The sequence below is a fragment of the Triticum aestivum genome, chromosome 4A (assembly GCF_018294505.1).
Source record: "Triticum aestivum cultivar Chinese Spring chromosome 4A, IWGSC CS RefSeq v2.1, whole genome shotgun sequence".
Taxonomy (NCBI): domain Eukaryota; kingdom Viridiplantae; phylum Streptophyta; class Magnoliopsida; order Poales; family Poaceae; genus Triticum; species Triticum aestivum.
The window spans coordinates 172386417-172409510 of record NC_057803.1 but is presented as its reverse complement, the minus strand read 5'-3'; the positions used below and the strand labels follow the sequence as shown (position 1 = coordinate 172409510).

The 23094-nt window shown below is 47.5% G+C and overlaps 1 long non-coding RNA gene across 1 annotated transcript; it reads left to right on the top strand.

Annotated features, from left to right (window-relative positions):
* The first annotated feature begins 13779 nt into the window (after positions 1–13779).
* Positions 13780–15350, top strand: LOC123081909 (uncharacterized). The gene is made up of 2 exons (XR_006438838.1): positions 13780–14585; positions 14666–15350. It is a non-coding gene; the product is annotated as an uncharacterized lncRNA (long non-coding RNA).
* Positions 15351–23094: the final 7744 nt, after the last annotated feature.

The following is a 23094-nucleotide window of genomic DNA, read 5'->3' as shown; positions in this document are numbered from 1 at the left end:
AAATCAAGATGGCGGTGGAAGATGTGGAGAAGACGGCCTTCCTGACACCATGTGGGGTGTACTGCTACACCTGCATGCCCTTCAGGCTGTGCAACGCGGGCGCGACCTTTCAGCGGTTGATGCACATAGCTCTGGGGTGGCAGCTCGGGAGGAACGCAGAGGCTTACGTCGATGACATTGTAGCCAAGTATCGCGAGGCAAGGACATTGATTCAAGACTTGGAGGAGACCTTCGAGAGCCTGCGCCAAGTGAACTTAAGGCTCAACCCGGAGAAGTGCGTGTTCGGTGTCCCCTCCAGCAAGCTGATGGGATTCCTCGTATCCCACAGGGGGATCGAGGCCCAGAGAAGGTCAAGGCTATCGAGGACATGAGCCCGCCGCAGACCCTCAAAGAGATGCAGAAGCTGACAGGGCGGGTGACCGCGTTAGGACGTTTCATCTCCAAACTGGGAGAGTGCGCCTCACCATTCTTCAAGCTCATGAAGAGGAAGGGCCCGTTCGAGTGGAACCTGGAGGCCGACCGGACCTTCCAAGACTTCAAGGAATACCTTACTAGCCCCAAGTGATGGTGGCACCACGGCCCCTCAAGCGCGGCATTGGTGGTGGTCTGGGAGGAGCGCCAAGCCAGGGGCGCACCCCGCCAGGCCAAGGCTGAAGTAGCATGGGGTCAGGAAGGCGCAACAAAGGCATCAGCAGTGGAAGGCCAAGCTCGGCAGGGTGGCGTTGCAGAAGCTCCAGAGGACAGTCGGGTCTTAGGGGCCCTTCTTCCTCAGGATATGCCCCGGTCTTCGCAGGACCCGAGCCTCGACAGCATGCCATCCCTCGCACCCGATGTACTTTGTCAGCACCGTACTATGGGACGCGAGAGCGCGCTACCCCATGCCCCAGAAACTCCTGCTCGCGCTCCTGATGGCCCCGCAAGCTGCGACACTACTTCCAGGGCCACCCCCTCAAGGTCGTCTCAGCCTACCCACTGGAAAGAATACTTAGGAGCCCTAACACAGCTGGAAGGGTCGCAGAGTGGAACATCGAGTTGCAAGCGTTCCAGTTTGAGTTCAGCACTACCAGGGTCATCAAGGGGGCTGCACTTGCTAACTTTGTGGCCGAATGGACGTATGCCCCGACACTTGAGGAAGGAGAAGACCGGTCCAACTCCCCAGGAAGTGAGGCTCCGGACGGTTGGATCATGTATTTCGATGGCGCCTTCGCACACCAGGGCGCGGGGGCTGGAGCAATGCTCATCTCGCCCACCTAGGACAAGGAACTACGTCGTGCAACTCTGCTTTCAGCACGGCAAGAAGGTCTCCAACAACATTGCGGAATATGAAGGCCTCATAGCTGGCCTAAAGGCTGCAGTGGCCCTAGGGGTGAAGCGCCTCACCGTTAGAGGAGACTCACAGCTCCTCGTCAACTTCTCCAACAAGGTGTATGAGCCAAAGGACGAGCATATGGAGGCCTACCTCGCGGAGGTGCGCAAGATGGAGAAACAGTTATCGGGCCTGGACCCGCAGCATGTGCCCCGGGGCACCAACAAGGAAGCCGACGACATCGCCAGGAGAGCATCCAAGCGGCAACCTCGGGAGCCAGACGTCTTTGAGGAGCGGCTCTTCAAGCCATCAGCTGCTCCACCTCTCTCAAGCACGACTCAGCCTCGGGAGGAGCTCCCCCAGCCTCTGGCCGTGGGAGACCCGACCTGTGGACCGACCTCCGGAGCTCGGCTGCTCTTGGCGCTCGAGCACCAGGAGGAATGCTGGACCAAGGAATTCAAGGAGTACTTAACGCACGGGACGTTTCCGGAGAAGGAAGAGGAGGCGGAGCGCGTGGCCCGGCAAGCCACAGCATATTGTATCCAAGACAACGAGTTATATAGGAAGCGACCTAACGATGTCACACTGCGCTGCACATCTAGCGACCAAGAAAGGGAGTTGTTAATTGACATACACGGTGGGGACTATGGGACACCACTCATCGTCACGGGCCCTCATCGGCAAGGTGTTCCGTAGTGGATTCTACTGGCCTACAACACTCAACAACGCAGCCGAGATGGTGAAGTCTTGCGAAGCTTGCCAATTCCACGCCAAGCAAATCCATCAACCAGCTCAAGGCCTTCAAACTATCCCGCTCACATGGCCGTTCGTGGTCTAGGGGTTGGATATCCTAGGCCCGTTCCCTCAGGCGCTAGGGGCTACCATTACCTCTACGTCGCCATCGACAAGTTCACCAAGTGGGCGGAAGTGGAAGTCGTCCGTACCATCCCAGTCGGCTCTGCTGTCAAGTTCATCAAGGGCCACGTGAGCCGCTTCGGGGTTCCCAACCGCATCATCATAGATAATGGTTCGCAGTTTACTAACAACCTCTTCAAAACCTACTGTGCTAACCTTGAAACGCAGATCTGGTACGCTTCGGTGGCCCACCCCAGGAGCAATGGTCAGGCCGAACGTGCTAACACGGACGTCCTGAGGGGCCTCAAGACCAGGACCTTCAACAAGAAGCTGGAGGTCTGCGGCAGGGGTTGGCACGACGAGCTCCAGTCGGTACTGTGGTCCATCCGGACCACTGCCACCAAGCCAACGGGAGAGACTCCATTCTTCCTCGTCTACGGAGCCAAAGCGGTCCTCCCTCATGAGGTCAAGCATCGCTCCGCATGGGTCCTGGCATTTGACAAAACTCAGCAGGATGCCACTCGGGGGATGGACCTCGTGTTAGTGGAGGTACATCGCCACAAAGCTCCGCCGCGGGCGGCGAGGTACCAGCAAGCACTGCGGCGATACCACTGCCCCAACATCCGCTCCAGGACACTCGAGACGGGAGACCTAGTCCTGAGGCGGGTCCTCTCTAGGGAAGGGATGCATAAGCTTTCACCAATGTGGGAGGGCCCGTTCAAGGTCGTCCACATCTCCAGGCCTGGCGCCGTGCGCCTGGAGACACAAGACGGAGTACCAGTCCAAAACGCCTAGAACATCCAGCACATCCGGAAGTTTTACCCATAAAGCAAGGTCCAGAGCCTATGAAGCAAGGCCCAGAGCCTATGAAGAAAGGCCTAGAGCCTGTGAAGCAAGGCCCAGAGCCTGTGAAGAAAGGCCCAGAGCCTGTGAAGAAGGCCCGGTGCCTATGAAGAATCGCCGCCTGTGACATTCTCATGTAATAATGAGTTGGGCCTGTACACGCCCCGGACTCTCAGGGGTGCCGGCCTCAGGCCCTGGGGCTCCCGCCAACACCTAGTGGCAGCACTTAGCTCCGTGCTGGTGAGAAGACTTGAAGAGTAGATTAGGTGCCGGACGCGGCTTTTCATTTGCTTTCCGTATTTGGCTTCCTTTTCCTTAATCGAAATTTGCTTTTGGCATTCCTTGCTGAGTTGACTCCCTCGCCTCTCGCTGCGTTTTTCCGGCTCGGGTTAGCTCGTGTTCTCTCTCTCGCATGCCTCGTGAGGGGGTTGGGCAGGTGCCCTCGCGAGCATTTTCTCCCTTCTCTGCCTTGTCGCGAGCCACCATCGTTCAAGCCCAAAAGCTGGCATGCCCCTCCTAGTCCGTGCCCCTCGGGTACCGCGATACAAGGCGCTAGGTCGGGGCCAGGGCGAACTGGCAAATCTTTTAATGCACTTCCTAATGAGCTTTTGCAGTTCCCGAGCAAATGTAGGCCACCAAGGCAAGATGGACGCGAGGAAATGAGCGCCTCATGAGGAAGAGGGTGTCCCGGATATACCAGGTTAAGTTATCTTTGCACGAAACAACGACATAACACGCACGGTGCCACAACCGAGGAACCATAGTTCAATACATGCCCCCTTGGGCCACTGGTTACATTCTTGATGCAGGAAAAAGAGTAAAACAAAAGCAGTGTTGCGGCAATCTGCGGAGGCAGACCCCTAGCGGCACCCCGAGCCTAGCCAGATCCTTCTTCGCGCTTCACGGAGGCGCGGCGACAAGATGACCCATTGTCGCCTTCAAAGCGAGCGCGGCTGCTGGTCGTGGCCACTTCTGCTGGAGCTGTCACCGGTGGAAGAGCCGCCGTAGTTGGACAAGACACAGCCGCCCCAAGGGCAGGCTCGCTCTCATCCTCGTCGCGACCGTCCCCGAGACCAAGCACCTCCTCACCATCGTTCGCCTCGAGGCAGCACCAGGTGCGGCGACCATCTTCCCCAAACACCCTCACATAGAGGGTTGATTCACCGTCGTACTTGAAGTGGAGGGCACACCACCGGCCCAAGCCGCGCGCGCGGGCGAACGTCAGCCAACCGTGGGCCAGGGCTATGTTGCCCGCAGCGGAAGTTTCGACTACAACCCAAGAAGCCTTGCTGCAGCAACCATCCGCCTGCAGCCAGACTCCGCCGGGACCAGAGGCCGGCAGCTCGTCGGCGAAGAAGCACGGAAGTTGGAGCCAGTTTCCAGCCGGATTCTCTGACCACACGACAAACTCTGGCGACACCTCCACCGTGTGGAAACATGGACAGGGGGGCGCCACCAAAGCACGCCTCCCCTCGTCAACTAGATCACCATGGCTGGGGCGACCCCCTCCGCGTGCTGTGGCGCCGCTCCGACAATGGGCCGCGCCAGGGGACGTGGCATGCTTGTGCGGACGGCCACGTCCGCGCTTGGGCGCCGGTGAGCCGGGCCCCTCGCGAGGGGCCTTTCCCTTCTCAGCAGAGGAGAACTTCCTTTTTGGCGCCATTGGTGGCACAGCGAGCAATGGAGCGAGGAAGAATACGGGGGCAAGGCAGGAAGAGATGGGCAACGGGGGCTCCGCCCCCTCCCCATTTATAGCAAGAGAAGGCCAACCGGCACTTCCCACAATCGCAGGTAATGATGGTTTTCCTTGCATATCGCAGGGACTCATCAAGTCATGCAGTTGCCAAGGCAGCATGGGGAAGTGGAGACGCCGCGTCCAATCAACAGTCACGTGTCAACCGAGGCCGCGGGCTTTTGGGGCCCGCGGTGCTCCGTACTTGACCCTTGGCTTCGCCACGAAGCCAAGCCTGATAACCCACATGTATAGGGTATCGCAACAGTCTTCGAGGGTAAAGTATTCAACCCAAATTTATTGATTCGACACAAGGGGAGCCAAAGAATACTCTCAAGTATTAGCAGCTGAGTTGTCAATTCAACCACACCTAGAAACTTAAATCTGCAGCAAAGTATTAAGTAGCAAAGTAATATGATAGTAGTGATAACGGTAACAAAAGGTAACGGTAGTAAAAGCAATGTTTTTGGTATTTTGTAGTGATGATAGCAATAGCAACGGGAAAGTAAATAAGCGAAGAACAATATGTGGAAAGCTCGTAGGCAATGGATCGGTGATGGAGAATTATGTCGGATGTGGTTCATCATGTAACAGTCATAACCTAGGGTGACACAGAACTAGCTCCAGTTCGTCAATATAATGTAGGCATGTATTCCGAATATAGTCATACGTGCTTATGGAAAAGAACTTGCATGACAACTTTTGTCCTACCCTCCCATGGCAGCGGGGTACTTACAAAAACTAAGGGATATTAAGGCCTCCTTTTAATAGAGAACCGGAACAAAGCATTAACACATAGTGAATACATGAACTCGTCAAACTACGGTCATCACCGGTAAGTATCCCGATTATTGTCACTTCGGGGTTAACGGATCATAACACATAATAGGTGACTATAGACTTGCAAGATAGGATCAAGAACATTCATATATTGATAAAAACATAATAGGTTTAGATCTGAAATCATGGCACTCGGGCCCTAGTTGTGACGCCCCGAGACCGTTGCGCCAGGTGTCTTCCAGTTATTCGTTGTCGTTGTTATGTCATTTGCTTGCTTGTTGCATCTTGTCATGTCATCCTGTACATTGCATCATCATGTTTTCAAAACTTGCATTCGCCCGGGTTCCCCCAGTTCCATCCATTGTCCGTTCTGCCCCCAGACACACTTGCACGCGCCTGCGGTATGCCCGAAATATTATTTTATAAGTGGCCGGAAAATGTTCTCATAATGGGTTGAAAGTTGGAATGCGGTGTTGTTATGTTGTAGGTAGGCCACCTGCCAAGTTTCATCGCATTCGGAGTTCGTTTGATAGCCCAATGGATAACTATAGCGACATTATAGTCGGTCAAATGTCGGACGTTTTCGGTCTCCAGAAACAGTCTCCGGGTCTCTCTCTCTTCTCTTCTCTCAGCCCAAAGCTTTCTGCGCAGTCCGCTGTCAACCGCCAGACCCCGAAACCCTCTCTGCACAGTACATCGAACACCTCACGTGCACGTCCGAACTTCCCCGGACCCGACCCGGGCTGTCGTCACCGTTGGGTCCGGATCATCCCCAAACATCTACAAAACGTCTCCGTTTTGTTAATTGGACTTCCTAACCTAGTTTTATTGAACCGTCCGATTTTGATCGGATGATCCAAAATACTCCCTCCTATCTCCATTCTAGTATATATATCAGTCTAACCCAAAATTTAAGGTAGATGTCTCATCCATCCCTTTCCTTCTGCCGCCACCCGACCGATTCCTTTTCTCTCTCGGGATACCCTCACCCGATCTCATTCGATCCCCTCGCCCAGCCCACCACCGAAGCCTACGACCTCCTCCTCCCACCTTGGGATCCTATCCCACCAACCAGACCTCCACCTGGAGCCTAGCGCCGCCTCCCGATCAAGCTGCTCGATCTGCTGCTCCTGAGCGCGCCCGCCTCCTCCTGCTGGCCTACCTCGTCACCGGAGCAGCTCATCCTCGAGCTTGACCTCGCCCCTGCCTCGACCAGCGACAACCCCGGCAAGCCATGCCGCCTCCCGTCACTCCAGCCCCGCCAAGCCCCCTGCAAGCCGTCGCCGACCACTGCCGCCGGCGCCCGGAGGAGCTCGCCGCAGAAGATGAGGACCGTCACGCCCGTTCCCCTCTTTCTCTTCTCTCTCTCACGCGTCTCTCTTTCTCTCTGTTCCGCTGCAACAGGGAGGACGCCTAGTGCCATGGCCGCCCAGGGCCTTCCCTCGCCTCGTCGCCGTCGACCTGCGAAGGGACCCGCCATGGCCATCCCCGGCTTCAAGATGCATTGCCCGCGCCCAGTTTCGGCGCTCTCAGCATGCCCACGCCCCGGATCTGGAGGCCCATCGCCGGAGGCCGCCGTCCCGCGCCTGGAGACGCGCCCCTCCATCCCTTGCGCCTCTGTCTCTTCCTCGCCGCCGAACTCCTGCTTCAAGACGCAGCCGGCGCCCACTTGTTCCGCTCAGGAACAAGCACGCCCCACCTCTGCTTCGAACCAGGGGGCCGACGCCTCCAGTGCCTGCGTTAACCCCGTGCATGGGCCGCGCAAAGGCCCAGTCCGCCCAGCCTAGCCTCTGCTCCAGAGGCCCATGGCCAAAGTGAGCAGCCCCTCCAGCAACCCCTTTCCTGTGCACTTCTGGGCCTGCCGGTTTTGGCCCATGGTATTTTTTCCATTCGAACGATTTTCCATATTATCCTGAGACTTCAGTTTTACAGAAAACCCTCCTTATTCATGCATTGAATATCTCACAAACCGTGCATCGGATTAAAATAGGTTATATATGAAACTTGCTTAGAATTTTGTGTAGATTAATAATTTGCCATTTTCATCTATGTTTAAAATGCTTAAAATGTTGTTTGTTTAAATTTGCTCTTGTGTCAGGTTAAAATGCTTTAATGCGTAACTATTTAACCGTAGCTCCGAACTTAACAAACTTTGTATGTAATTGGGGTAGAAAAATGCATAGTTTAACATGGTGGCATCTCTTTGCATGTTTAACAACTATAAAATTGGGTTTAGGACAGAACAGCACCAAATCTAAAATATGCATATGGGGTTTTACCGAAATTGTTGTTTGGCGTTCCGGCCTCTTTTAAACTTGCCTGAATAGATAATTTCTTTATGCTTCTCCTCTTGCTATGTTCAGCAACATTTAATATTGTTGAGTACCTTAACGAGATCGAACTAAATAACTTGAATGTGGTGTTGCATCAATATGCAACTCGTTGCATATTGAGCTCCACTTAATTTGTAGTTTTGATTTTGCACTTTGCCATGCCATTGCTTCATTAAACCGGACATGCATCATACTTGGTTGTGCATCATGCCATGTTTATGTGATGGTTGTTTACTATGTTGTGTGCTTCTTTCCGGTGTTGCTTCTTCGGGTTGGTTCTGATAACGTCGCGTTTGTGAGGATCCGTTCGACTTCGTCCGTTTGTCTTCTTCATCGACCCGTTCTTCTTCCTTGCGGGATCTCAGGCAAGATGGCTATACCCTCAAAATCACTTCTATCTTTGCTTGCTTAGTTGCTCGCTCTTTTGCTATGCCTATGCTGCGATACCTACCACTTGCTTATCATGCCTCCCATATTGTTAAGCCAAGCCTCTAACCCACCTTGTCCTGGCAAACCATTGTTTGGCTATGTTACCGCTTTGCTCAGCCCCTCTTATAGCGTTGTTAGTTGCAGGTGAAGATTGGAGTTTGTTCCATGTTGGAACATGGATATGTTGGGATATCACAATATCTCTTATTTAATTAATGCATCTATATACTTGGTAAAGGGTGGAAGGCTCGGCCTTATGCCTGGTGTTTTGTTCCACTCTTGCCGCCCTAGTTTCCGTAATATCGGTGTTATGTTCCGGGATTTTGCGTTCCTTACACGGTTGGGTTATAATGGGATCCCCTTGACAGTTCGCCTTGAATAAAACTCCTCCAGCAAGGCCCAACCTTGGTTTTACCATTTGCACTAACAACCTACCACCTTCCCTTGGGTTCTGCAGACTCAAGGGTCATCTTTATTTAACCCCTCGGGCCAGTGCTTCTCTAAGTGTTGCTCCGAAACGGGCAGCCTGCGGGGCCACCTCGGGGAAACTCGATGGCTAGTTTTACTCGTAGCTTGACCTATCCGGTGTGCCCTGAGAACGAGATATGTGCAGCTCCTATCGGGATTTGTCGGCACATCTGGGTGGCTTTGCTAGACTTTTTTTACCATTGTCGAGGATGTCTTGTAACCGGGATGCCGAGTCTGATCGGATTGTCTTGGGAGAAGGAATATCCTTCGTTGACCATGACAGCTTGTGATGGGCTAAGTTGGGACACCCCTACAGGGATTTGAACTTTCGAAAGCCGTGCCCGCGGATATGGGCAGATGGGAATTTGTTAATGTTCGGTTGTAGAAAACCTGAAGTTGAACTTAATTTAAAATGCACCAACTGCATGTGTTACCGTGATGGTCTCTTCTCGGCAGAGTCTGGGAAGTGAACACGGTGTTGGGGTTATGCTTGACGTAGGTTGTTCTAGGATCACTTATTGATCATAGTTTCTCGACCGTGCATTGCCTTCTCTTCTCGCTCTCATTTGCGTATGTTAGCCACCATACATGCTAGTGCTTGCTGCAGCTCCACTTCATACCCTTTTACCTACCTATAAGCTTAAATAGTCTTGATCACGAGGGTGTGAGATTGCTGAGTCTCCGTGACTCACAGATTCCTTCCAAAACCAGTTTGCGGGTGCCGATGAAACCGTGTAGGTGACGCAACCGAGCTCAAGGAGGAGCTCGATGAAGATCGTGTTTGTTATGTTGTTCCGTTTCTAGTTGATTAGTAGTGGAGCCCAGTTAGGACGATCGGGGATCTGTTTAGCATTTGGGGTAGTCTTCTTTTATTCTAGGTTCCGTAATTGGCCCTTGTGTGTATCTGGATGATGTAATGTTATATTCATGTCTTGTGTGAAGTGGCGATTGTAAGCCAACTATGTATCTCCTTCCCTTATGTATTACATGGGTTGTGTGAAGATTACCTCACTTGCGACATTGCTTTCAATGCGATTATGCCTCTAAGTCGTGCTTCAACACGTGGGAGATATAGCCGCATCGAGGGCGTTACAAGTTGGTAATCAGAGCCTTCCCCGACTTAGGAGCCCCTGCTTGATCGAATCGCTGGCGTTGTTGAGTCTAGAAAAAATGTTTTGAGTCTTATAGGATTATATATATCGGAGAGTAGGATTCTTTTTACTCCTCAGTCCCTTCGTCGCTCTGGTGAGGCATCCTAACGTAGAGTTTTGACTCTTCTCTTCTCAAATTTCACTAAACAAATTTTAGGATCACGCGGGTATCTTGGAATTGTTCTGATGGTTTTTTAACGAGAACATTGTTCTTGGTGCCTCCTGACATTTAGGGGTGGTGACAGTGTCCCGGGGAGTTGAGCTCCGAGGTGTTGTCATCACAATTTTATCATTGCAGTTCTGGAATACCTGAGTTTCGCCGACATTGAAAATCTCTTTTATGAAGTTGTTGGTGAGATAACCTCGACGCCACCCAGTACTGGCGCGGGAGTTTGGGAGTATTGGCATAACTCGTATAACGGATGCTTTTCGAAGGTTGAGGTAAATGATTTCCGAAGGTTTCTTGGTTATGTGTTGAAGGATGGATACAGCTGGATGTAGGATTTGTTAGTTTTGGGTGAGATATTATGCTTCCCATGTATCCCCAACACCTGATTGCATAACCAGAAAGTTTCGGGAGTTTATAAGTGGGAATTCTAGTAGTTCTTAGGATATCTTTCCGACAGATGTATGATATGAAATTGGGGTTCGACGTCTAGTGGTCCGCCTATTCACAGTTGGTTTTATAGTGGTCTCGTTGTGTCTTAAAGAGTCCTTGGCTATGCTGACTCGGGGACGCTTCGTATGTCATGTGCACTGCCTTGTACATGATGGTGTTGTACGATCGAGCCCGTGTAGGCCCCACCATGAAAACTTCGGACGAAATCTCTATCATATGTTTGTTCCGTCTTATTTTGCAAGCCAATCCTTGTTTTGTTTTTTTAGTTGTGGTATTCGAGTTGCTTCGAAGTCAAATGTGGATTCCATACCTTTCCTAAGTGGTGTTCTCACACTCCTATGTGAATACCAATCCTTCTTCATCATTGAGATTGTCATGTCAATTCTTTTCAACTGGTGTGCTTCTCTTCTAGTGGATCCAATCTTGTCAACATCCGCAAGATCAAGTATCAGTTCTTCTCAGTGTTTGTTTCATCCATCTCCAAGTTGCCTTTGTTTTCCCGCCCACCCACCCCTTTTCTTCGAGGACTCAGATATCTTAATCAAGTATCCTTTTATTCATGTGAAGTCTCTCCATTCTTTTCCTTCATGTTCTTACCCGGTGATTCTCATGAAAATTCTAACGGAGCTTCAGGTTCGTCAATCTTCACTCGTTTTCTTCTCCGGTGGATTCAAGTCAAGCTTTGTTGATCATATCCCTTAACTCGTTTCAAATACCTTCTCATACCGATGCACCTCATAATCATTCCCCACCTGATATTCAATTGTTCCGGAGTGCTGAAGATATCTCGAAGATTCGTGTTTTCACTTTGCATCCGTTCAAGATATTTCGAGGTCTTACCTTATTCAAGCGAGTTATTCTACCGGTGCTATCTCTCTTTTAAATCGTTCTATGGTGTTTCTTTTGAGTGGGCCCTAACCCACAGGTCTTTTCCCAGGATCTTACCTGACTCTTCTAATTTTCCCGGAGCTATCCTAAATTCGCTTCAAAGTTTGACGTAAGAATGAATTGTCATCAGTCAAATGCCTTTCTCCAAGATCTTTCATTTCTTTTCATCGTGGGCTCAACCTTTCCATTCTTCATTCCGGAGTGCCTCAATAATTCTTGGTGGTGTTTCTCGTCGTCATTCTCATATTTGAATACCGAAGAAGAGTTTCTCTCATTCTTGCTCCATTCTCTTCAAGATTCGTGATTCTAGCTTGTTGCCATCCTCTCATAATTGCTTTCGATTTTGAGAATTCTTTTCACCCATCTGGAGCAATTCAGGACTCTTTTCAGTTTGATTCTACGAAGGCCATCATATCAGAATTATTCATTCCAGCTTTCAGCTATTGTTCTCCAAATCTTACCGGTGCATCATTCAAGTATTCTCTAATCAGTTTGTATTTTATTCGTTCTTTTGTATCTAAATTCCCTCAAGTATCTTCATTTGTTCTCTAATTCTTCCTGGTGCTTCTTTATCTTTTCTTCAATCGTTTTCAATTCTTACGGTGGTTCTTCAAAGATTTTTTTCTTCCTTCGTTTATCATATCAATTTATTCACTGTTTCAATCCTACCGGTGGTTCGTTGAAGATATTCTCAAATTTATGATTATATCTCTCTTAATCCTTTTCTACGAGAATAAGTAGTGTGCCAAATCCATTGGTTGCCATCAATTTAATTGGTGAAGGACAAGCATAATATAATTCTTATTCTTGTTTCATCGAGTAAATTCAATTCTTTATTCTGGAGGTTCATCGAAAAATTCTTGATTTCTTTTGTCCATCTTTCTTTTCCGGAGTTCCAAGTTTTTCCACTTTATCTCGTCGCAAAGCTTCATCCAATCATTGCAAGGATTCACCTTGTGTTTTCAACTTCTCTTTCCTCTCGTTTAATCATTCTTTTATTACCGGAGTTCTTCATGGAGGCTCTACATGATGGGTCATCAAGAATTTAATTCCTTCTTGAAGTTTTCATTGATATTCTTTTCAAAGGAGCTCAAGTATTCTCCATCTTGCAATCCGGAGTGCAATGCTTTCTTCCGTATCCTTGGAGGTGGTATTATGTCATTCTTGATAATTTGAGCTCATGTGTCATGATTCACATGTTGTTAAGAATGAGGTATTTTAAATCCATCAATCTCGTCATTGGAGTTATCTTGGGTTATATTTCACCTCAAGCCTTCCCTAAGGATTGTTACTATTTATGGTGCTCATAAATGACCCAAGTTCTTCATCTATCCTCCCGGTGAAATAGCTTTTCTCATCTCCTTGTCATATCAATCCGATCTATTGTTTTTCGTTAGTGGCTAAAATTTCACCTCAAGATTTTGACATGCTTTCTATAAGCCCACAACAAGCTTACTCTTTTAGTTGTTGGGTTTCCAACAATTCCGTTCGACCCTTCTCCTAAAGATGATTTTCAAGCTCTTTTGAGATAGAAGATGTTGTTTTCTCCTCCGGTCATTCCATTCCATTCTATCATGTCTTCCGGAGGCTTTGTGATGTTGCTATTTTAAATCATCATCTCGAAATGATGAGGATCGTGTTCTTTTCGTGCCTATCCATTCTACCGGAGTATCGTGTTCTTCATTCAAGTTCTCTTATCTTATCAAGTTTTGCCTCTTTTCTAACGGAGTGTTGTGGTATTTGATTTTATTGTTCCTTGTACATTTCGTTCTACCAGAGTGCTTGCATGTACTTCTTACCCATCGCAACCCTTTTTCTCATGTCTTTCAACCGACAGGGTTCTCATGATGTTCCTTGTTCCTCTTTTCTAACGGAGTGTTTTCAACTTTGTTCATCTTCATTGCATTCTTTCTTTCAAGTTGTTCAACCTCTCAAGGCTCTTTGGTTTCACTCGTTTGTCAAAGAAGCAACTTAGTTTTACCTCTTCTATTCCTCTTTCATTTTCCTCCGGTGCCGTCCTAGATCTCGGGACGAGATCCTCTCGTAGTGGTGGAGTGTTGTGATGCCCCGAGACCATTGCGCCAGGTTTCTTCCAGTTATTCGCTGTCGTTGCCATGTCATTTGCTTGCGTGTTGCATCTTGTCATGTCATCATGTGCATTGCATCATCATGTTTTCGAAACTTGCATTCGCCCGGGTTCCCCCAGTTTCGTCCGTTGTCCGTTCTGCCCCCAGACACACTTGCACGCGCTCGCGGCATGCCTGAAATATTATTTTATAAGTGGCCGGAAAATGTTCTCGGAATGGGTTGAAAGTTGTCATGCGGTGTTGTTATGTTGTAGGTAGGCCGCCTGCCAAGTTTCATCGCATTCGGGGTTCGTTTGATAGCCTAACGGATAACTATAGCGACATTATAGTCGGTCAAACGTCGGACGTTTTCGGTCTCTGGAAACAGTCTCCGGGTCTCTCTCTCTCTTCTCTTCTCTCAGGCCAAAGCTTTCTGCACAGTACGCTTTCAACCGCCAGACCCCGAAACCCTCTCTGCACAGTATATCGAACCCCTCACGTGCGCGTCCGAAACTTCCCCGGACCCGACCCGGGCAGTCGTCACCGTTGGGTCCGGATCATCCCCAAACATCTACAAAACGTCTCCATTTTGTTAATTGGACTTTCTAACCTAGTTTTCTTGAACCGCCCGATTTTGATTAGATGATCCAAAATACTCCCTCTTATCTCCATTCTAGTATATATATCAGTCTAACCCTAAATTTTAGGTAGATGTCCCATCCATCCCTTTCCTTCCGCCGCCACCCGACCTATTCCTTGTCTCTCTCGGGATTCCCTCACCCGATCTTCCTCGATCCCCTCGCCCAGCCAACCATCGAAGCCTACGGCCTCCTCCTCCCACCTTGGAATCCTATCCCACCAACCAGACCTCCACGTGAAGCCTAGCGCCGCCTCCCGATCGAGCTGCTCGATCTGCTGCTCCCGAACGCGCCCGCCTCCTCCTGCTGGCCTACCTCGTCACCGGAGCAGCTCGTCCCTGAGCTTGACCTCGCCCCTGCTTCGATCGGCGACCACCCCGGCAAGCCCTGCCGCCTCCCGTCACTCCAGCCCCGCATGGCCCCCTGGAAGCCGTCGCCGACCGCTGCCGCCGGCGCCCGCAGGAGCTCGCCGCCGAAGTTGAGCACCGCCATGCCGGTTCCCCTGTTTCTCTTCTCTCTCTCATGCATCTCTCTTTCTCTCTGTTCCGCTGCAACAGGGAGCACGCCAAGCGCCATGGCCGCCCAGGGTCTTCTCTTGCCTCGACCCGTCAAGTTGCCACCGGGAACGACCTCCACCGCCCAGGGCCTTCCCTAGCCTCGTCGCCGTCGACCTGCGAAGGGACCCGCCATGGCCATCCTCGTCTTCAAGACGCGTTGCCCGCGCACGGTTTCGGCGCTCTCAGCATGCCCACGCCCCGGATCTGGACGCCCATCGCCGGAGGCCGCCGTCCCGCGCCTGGAGATGTGCCCCTCCATCCCCCGCGGCTCTGTCTCTTCCTCGCCGCCGAACTCCTGCTTCAAGACGCAGCCGGCGCCCACTCGTTCTGCTCGGGAACGAGCACACCCTGCCTCTGCTTCAAACCATGGGGCCGATGCCTCCAGTGCCTGCGTTGACCCCGCGCGTGGGCCGCGCAAAGGCCGAGTCCGCCCGGCCTAGCCACTGCTCCAGAGGCCCATGGCCAAAGTGAGCAGCCCCTCCAGCGCCCCCTTTCCTTTGCACTTCTGGGCCTGCCGGTTTTGGCCCATGGTATTTTTTTTCCTGTCCAACGATTTTCCATATTATCCTGAGACTTTAGTTTTACAGAAAAATCCTCCTTGTTCACGCATTTAATATCTCACAAACCGTGTATCGGATTAAAATAAGTTATATATGAAACTTGCTTAGAATTTTTTGTAGATTAATAACTTGCCATTTTCATCTATGTTTAAAATGCTTAAAATGTTGTTTGTTTAAATTTGCTCCTATGTCATGTTAAAATGCTTTAATGCATAACTATATAACCGTAGCTCCGAACTTAACAAACTTTATATGTAATTCGGGTAGAAAAATGCATAGTTTAACATGGTGGCATCTCGTTGCATGTTTAACAACTATAAAATTGTGTTTAGGTCAGAATGGCACCAAATCTAAAATATGCATATGGGGTTCAACTGGAATTGTTATTTGGCGTTCCGGCCTCTTTTAAATAGATAATTTCTTTATGCTTCTCCTCTTGCCATGTTTAGCAACATCTAATATTGTTGAGTACCTAAACGAGATCGAACTAAATAACTTGAATGTGGTGTTGCGTCAATATGCAACTCGTTGCATATTGAGCTCCACTTAATTTGTAGTTTTGCTTGTGCACTTTGCCATGCCATTGCTTCATTAAACTGGATATGCATCATACTTGGTTATGCATCATGCCATGTTTATGTGATGGTTGTTTACTATGTTGTGTGCTTCTTTCCGGTGTTGCTTCTTCGGGTTGGTTCCGATAATGTCGCGTTTGTGAGGATCCGTTCGACTTCGTCTGTTTGTCTTCTTCATGGACCCATTCTTCTTCCTTGCGGGATCTCAAGCAAGATGACCATACCCTCGAAATCACTTCTATCTTTGCTTGCTTAGTTGCTCGCTCTTTTGCTATGCCTATGCTGCGATACCTACCACTTGCTTATCATGCCTCCCATATTGTTAAGCCAAGCCTCTAACCCACCTTGTCCTAGCAAACCATTGTTTGGCTATGTTACCGCTTTGCTCAGCCCCTCTTATAGCGTTGTTAGTTGCAGGTGAAGATTGGAGTTTGTTCCATGTTGGAACATGGATATGTTGGGATATCACAATATCTCTTATTTAATTAATGCATCTATATACTTGGTAAAGGGTGGAAGGCTCGGCCTTATGCCTGGTGTTTTGTTCCACTCTTGCCGCCCTAGTTTCTGTCATATCGGTGTTATGTTCCCGGATTTTGCGTTCCTTACACGGCTGGGTTATAGTGGGAACCCCTTGACAGTTCGCCTTGAATAAAACTCCTCCAGCAAGGCCCAACCTTGGTTTTACCATTTGCACTAACAACCTACCTCCTTCCCTTGGGTTCTGCATACTCAAGGGTCATCTTTATTTAACCCCCCCCCCGGGCCAGTGCTTCCCTAAGTGTTGGTCCGAAACGGGCAGCCTGCGGGGCCACCTCGGGGAAACTCGAGGGTTGGTTTTACTTGTAGCTTGACCAATCTGGTGTGCCCTGAGAACGAGATATGTGCAGCTCCTATCGGGATTTGTCGGCACATCTGTGTGGCTTTGCTGGACTTATTTTACCATTGTCAAGGATGTCTTGTAACCGGGATGCCGAGTCTGATCGGAATGTCTTGGGAGAAGAAATGTCCTTCGTTGACCATGAGAGCTTGTGATGGGCTAAGTTGGGACACCCCTGCAGGGATTTGAACTTTCGAAAGCCGTGCCCGCGGTTATGGGCAGATGGGAATTTGTTAATGTCCGGTTGTAGAAAACATGAAGTTTCACTTAATTTAAAATGCACCAACCACGTGTGTTACCGTGATGGTCTCTTCTCGGCGGAGTCCGGGAAGTGAACATGGTGTTGGGGTTATGCTTGACGTAGGTTGTTCTAGGATCACTTCTTGATCATAGTTTCTCAACCGTGCCTTGCCTTCTATTCTCGCTCTCATTTGTGTATGTTAGCCACCATACATGCTAGTGCTTGCTGCAGCTCCACCTCATACCCTTTTACCTACCTATAACCTTAATTAGTCTTGATCGCGAGGGTGTGAGATTGCTGAGTCCCTGTGACTCACAGATTCCTTCCAAAACCAGTTTGCAGGTGCCGATGAAACCGTGCAGGTGACACAACCGAGCTCAAGGAGGAGCTCGATGAAGATCATGTTCGTTATGTTGTTTTGTTTCCAGTTGATCAGTAGTGGAGCCCAGTTGGGACGATCGGGGATCTATGTAGCATTTGGGGTTGTCTTCTTTTATTTTGGGTTCCGTAGTCGGACCTTGTGTGTATCTGGATGATGTAATGTTATATTCATGTCTTGTGTGAAGTGGCAATTGTAAGCCAACTATGTATCTCTTTCCCTTATGTATTACATGGGTTGTGTGAAGATTACCTCACTTGCGACATTGCTTTCAATGCGGTTATGCCTCTAAGTCGTGCTTCGACACGTGGGAGATATAGCTGCATCGAGGGCGTTTCACTAGTGACAAGCATTAAGCATAGCAAAGTCATAGCAACATCAATCTCAGAACATAGTGGACACTAGGGATCAAACCCTAACAAAACTAACTCGATTACATGATAGATCCCATCCAACCCATCACCGTCCAGCAAGCCTACGATGTAATTACTCACGCACGGCGGTGAGCATCATGAAATTGGTGATGGAGGATTGTTGATGATGACGATGGCGATGGATTCCCCTCTCCGGAGCCCCGAACGGACTCCAGATCAGCCCTCCTGAGAGGTTTTAGGGCTTGGCGGCGGCTCCGTATCGTAAAACACGATGATTTCTTCTCTCTGAATTTTTTCTCCCCGAAACTCAATATATGGAGTTGGGGGCGCGCCCTAAGGGGGCAGGGGGCACGCCCTAGGGGGGCAGGCGCGCCCCACCCTCGTGGGCAGGTGGTTGGCCCCCTGGCCTTCATCTTTTGCAGGTATTTTTCTTATTTTCTGAAAAGTGGCTCCGTGAAGTTTGCTCCTGCACATAAATAACACCATGGTAATTCTGCTGAAAACAGCATCAGTCCGGGTTAGTTCCATTCATATCATGCAAGTTAGAGTCCAAAACAAGGGAAAAAGTGTTTGGAAAAGTAGATACATTGGAGACGTATCAACTCTCCCAGGCTTAAACCTTTGCTTGTCCTCAAGCAATTCAGTTGACAAACTGAAAGTGATAAAGAAAAACTTTTACAAACTCGGTTTGCTCTTGTTGTTGTAAATATGTAAAGCCAACATTCAAGTTTTTAGCAAAGATTATAACTAACCACATTCACAATAATGCTTAGGTCTCAAGTTTACTCATACCAATAGCATAATAAACTAGCGAGCAATAATAATAAATCTCGGATGACAACACTTTCTCAAAACAATCATAATATGATATAACAAGATGGTATCTCGCTAGCCCTTTCTGAGACCGCAAAACATAAATGCAGAGCACCTTTAAAGACCAAGGACCGACTAGACATTGTAATTCATGGTAAAAGAGATCCAGTCAAGTCATACTCAATGTAAATTAACAGTAATGAATGCAAATGACAGCGGTGCTCTCCAACTGATGCTTCTTAATAAGAAGATGATGACTCAACATAAAAGTAAATAGATAGGCCCTTCGTAGACGGAAGCAGGGATTTGTAGAGGTGCCAGAGCTCGGTTTTGAAATAGAGGTGAATAATATTTTGAGCGGTATACTTTCATTGTCAACATAACAACCAAGAGATGGCGATATCTTCCATGCTACACACATTATAGGCAGTTCCCAAACAGAATGGTAAAGTTTATACTCCCCCTTCCACCAACAAGCATCAATCCATGGCTTGCTCGAAACAACAAGTGCCTCCAACTAACAAGAGTCCCAGGGGGGTTTGTTTGCAATTATTTTGATTTAGTTTGCACAAAGCATGGGACTGGGCATCCCGGTGACCAGCCATTTATCTCATGAGTGAGGAGCAGAGTCCACTCCTCTTGAGAATAACCCGCCTAACATGGAAGATACAGACAACCCTAGTTGATACATGAGCTATTCGAGCATACAAAACATGATATTTATTTGAAGGTTTAGAGTTTGGCACATACAAATTTACTTGGAACGGCAGGTAGATACCGTATGTAGGTAGGTATAGTGGACTCATGTGGAATAACTTTGGGGTTTAAGGGATTGGATGCACAAGCAGTATTCCCGCTTAGTACAGGTGAAGGCTAGCAAAAGACTGGGAAGCAACCACCTAGAGAGCGACAACAGTCATGAACATGAATTAAAATTAATCAACACCGAATGCAAGCATGAGTAGGATATAATCCACCATGTACATAAATATCGTGAAGGCTATGTTGATTTTGTTTCAACTACATGCATGAACATGCGCCATGTCAAGTCACTTAAATCATTCAGAGGAGGTTACCACCCTATCTTACCACATCATAACTATCTCACTAGCATGTTGGCACGCAAGGTAAACCATTATAACTCATGGCTAATCAAGCATGGCACACGAAACTATGATCTCTAAGTGTCATTGCAAACATGTTTATTCATAATAGGCTGAATCAGGAACGATGAACTAATCATATTTACAAAAACAAAAGAGGTCGAGTTCATAGCAGCCTTTATCATCTCAGCCAGTCCATCATGTATCATCATAATTGCCTTTCACTTGCATGACTGAACAATGTGAATAATAATAATAGTGCACGTGCATTGGACTAAGCCGGAATCTGCAGACATTCAATAAACAGGAGAAGACAAGACAATATGGGCTCTTTCGTTAGATAAACAATAATGCATATAAGAGCCACTTCAACAATTTAATTATGGTCTTCTCCTATCGACCCCCAAAGAAAAGAAAAGAAATAAAACTATTTACATGGGAAAGCTCCCAACAAGCAAAAAGAAGAACATGAAATCTTTTTGGGTTTTCTTTTTAATTACTACTACAAGCATGGAAATTAAACTGATTAAAAGCTACAACTAATTTTTTGGTTTTTTCTTAAGGTTTATTAAACACACAAGAAGAAAGCATAAAAGGGTAAATAAACTAGCATGGATGATACAATGAAAAAGTATGAGCACCGACATCTAGCAATGAGTGTGTAACATAAATGTAATGTCGGTGAGAAATACGTACTCCCCCAAGCTTAGGCTTTTGGCCTAAGTTGGTCTATGGCCACGGCTGGCCTGGCGGATATCCATAATAGTAGCTAGGGTCATACTGCGACGCAGCGACTATCGCCTGCTGAGCTGCAGCGTGGCGACGAGCGGCCTCCTCTCTCCTCTCGTACTCATCTGCCTCTTCTCTGGTAATAGTATATCCTCCTCTTGCCTGATAATCAAAGAAGGCAGGGGCAGGGAGAGTAATACAGACAGCACGGCATCTATCAAAGATTAGTCAATACTGGAGAGGTGATTCGTTCCTCTCGACAAACTGGTGGTGAACCATAGCATTAAAATCTAGATAAGCAGGAGGTAATTCAATATCATCTTCGCGTATGGCTATACCAAGAAAATTATCTATGCGGGTTGCATAAATTCCACCAAAGAAATCTCCATTAAGTCTATTAAGATGCAACTTACGTGCAACAATGGCTCCCAAATTATATGATTTGTCTCCTAACACAGCACTCCTAAGAATACTGAGATCGAGGACACACATGTGACATGCCTCATCTTTACCATTAATACATCTACCTATAAAGAGAGCAAAATAATGTATAGCAGGAAAGTGAATGCTCCCTATGGAAGCTTGTGTAATATCTTTAGATTCTCCCACAGTTATGCTAGCAAGAAAATCTCTAAATTCAGATTTGCAAGGATCCCTTATACTACCCCATTGTGGAAGTTTGCAAGCAGTGGTAAAATCCTCTAAGTCCATAGTGTAATATTTATCATAAATATCAAACAGGACAGTTGGAGAATTACGTGAAATTGAAAATTCAAACCTCCTCACAAAGGTACTGGTGAGATTGTGATAATGGCTGCACTTCTCTTCCTCAAAGCTCATGAGATCAGCGCTACGCAAATATGCGTTGAATTCTTCCTTAATTCCCGCTCGATCCATAAAGTTCTCAGAAGGCCATTCACAAGGACGCACTAGAGCGTCTCTTGGTGGCTCTTCATCAGCATCACGCATTGCAAGCCTGGGTCCTTGCTTCCTTGAGGAACCACCTTGGAACATTTTACTAAGCATATTTCTTCCTCTAAAAAATTCTGAATTTTTTTAGTAACTTCAAAATAAAGGTAAACCAAACTCAATAATATTGATAGCAACTACTCCTACAAGTGCCTAGGGCCTATATCATGCATCAAAACTACTTTTGACCATATAAATTTGACATGCAAGCTCAAGAACAGGGTCACCTAAGCAGCAAAAAATTTCAATGAATAAAGCACTAGAACAAAAACTAATTGGACCAATGGAGGAGTCACATACCAAGGAACAATCTCCCCAAGCAGTTTTGTTAGAGGTGCTTTGAGCAAGGAGATCGAAAATGGCAGCAAAACGAGCTTGGACTCGGGTTTGAGATGGATATTCGTGTTTGGGGGAGGAAGAAGGAGTGTATGGGTGAAAGGATAAGTGGAGGAGGGCCACCGTAGGCCCATGAGGCAGGGGGCGCGCCCAGGGGGTAGGGCGCGCCCTCCACCCTCGTGGGCAGGTGGTTGGCCCCCTGCTGTGTTCTTAGTGCCAAATATTCTCAAATATTCTGGAAAAAATCATATTTAAATTTCAGGGCATTTGGAGAACTTCTATTTTCGAGGTATTTTTATATTGCATGGATAATCAGATAACAGACAGAAAAACATTTATTTTTAGTTTATTTAATATAAATAATAGAAAGTAAAAGTGGGGTACAGAAGGTTGTGCCTTCTAGTTTCATCCATCTCATGATCATCAAAAGGAATCCACTAACAAGGCTGCTCAAGTCTTGTTAACGAACTCATTCCGAATAACATGGAACCGAAGAAATTTCTAATAACACTATGTTACCTCAACGGGGATATGCACATCCCCAATAATAAGAATATCATATTTCTTCTTGACAGTAGGAAGAGGAAATTCGAAACCTTGAAATATAATCGATGGAATTTTTCCAATAGATTTGATACTATGAACTTGAGGTTGTTTCCTCGGAAAGTGTACCGTATGCTCGTTACCATTAACATGAAAAGTGACATTGCCTTTAGTGCAATCAATAACAGCCCCTGCAGTATTCAAAAAGGGTCTTCCAAGAATAATAGACATACTATCGCCCTCGGGAATATCAAGAATAACAAAGTCCGTTAAAATTGTAACATTTGCAACTACAACAGGCACATCCTCACAAATACCGACAGGTATAGCAGTTGATTTATCAGCCAATTGCAAAGATATTTCAGTAGGTGTCAACTTATTTCAAATCAAATCTATGATAGAAAGAGAGAGGCATAACACTAACACCGGCTCCAAGATCACATAAAGCAGTTTTAACATAGTTTCTTTTAATGGAGCATGGTATAGTTGGTACACCGGGATCTCCAAGTTTCTTTGGTATTCCACCCTTAAAAGTATAATTAGCAAGCATGGTGGAAATTTCAGCTTCCATTATCTTTCTTTTATTTGTAATAGTATCTTTCATGTACTTAGCATAAGGATTGGTTTTGAGCATATCAGTTAATCGCATACGCAAAAAGATAGGTCTAATCATTTCAACAAAGCGCTCAAAATCCTCATCATCCTTTTTCTTGGTTGGTTTGCTAGGAAAAGGCATGGGTTCTGAACCCATGGCTCTCTTTCTTTACCATGTTTCCTAGCAACAAAGTCTTTCTTATCATAATGTTGATTCTTTGATTGTGGGTTATCAAGATCAATAGTAGGTTCAATTTCTATGTCATTATCATTACTAGGTTGAGCATCATTATGAACATTATCATTAACATTATTATTAGATTCAGGTTCATT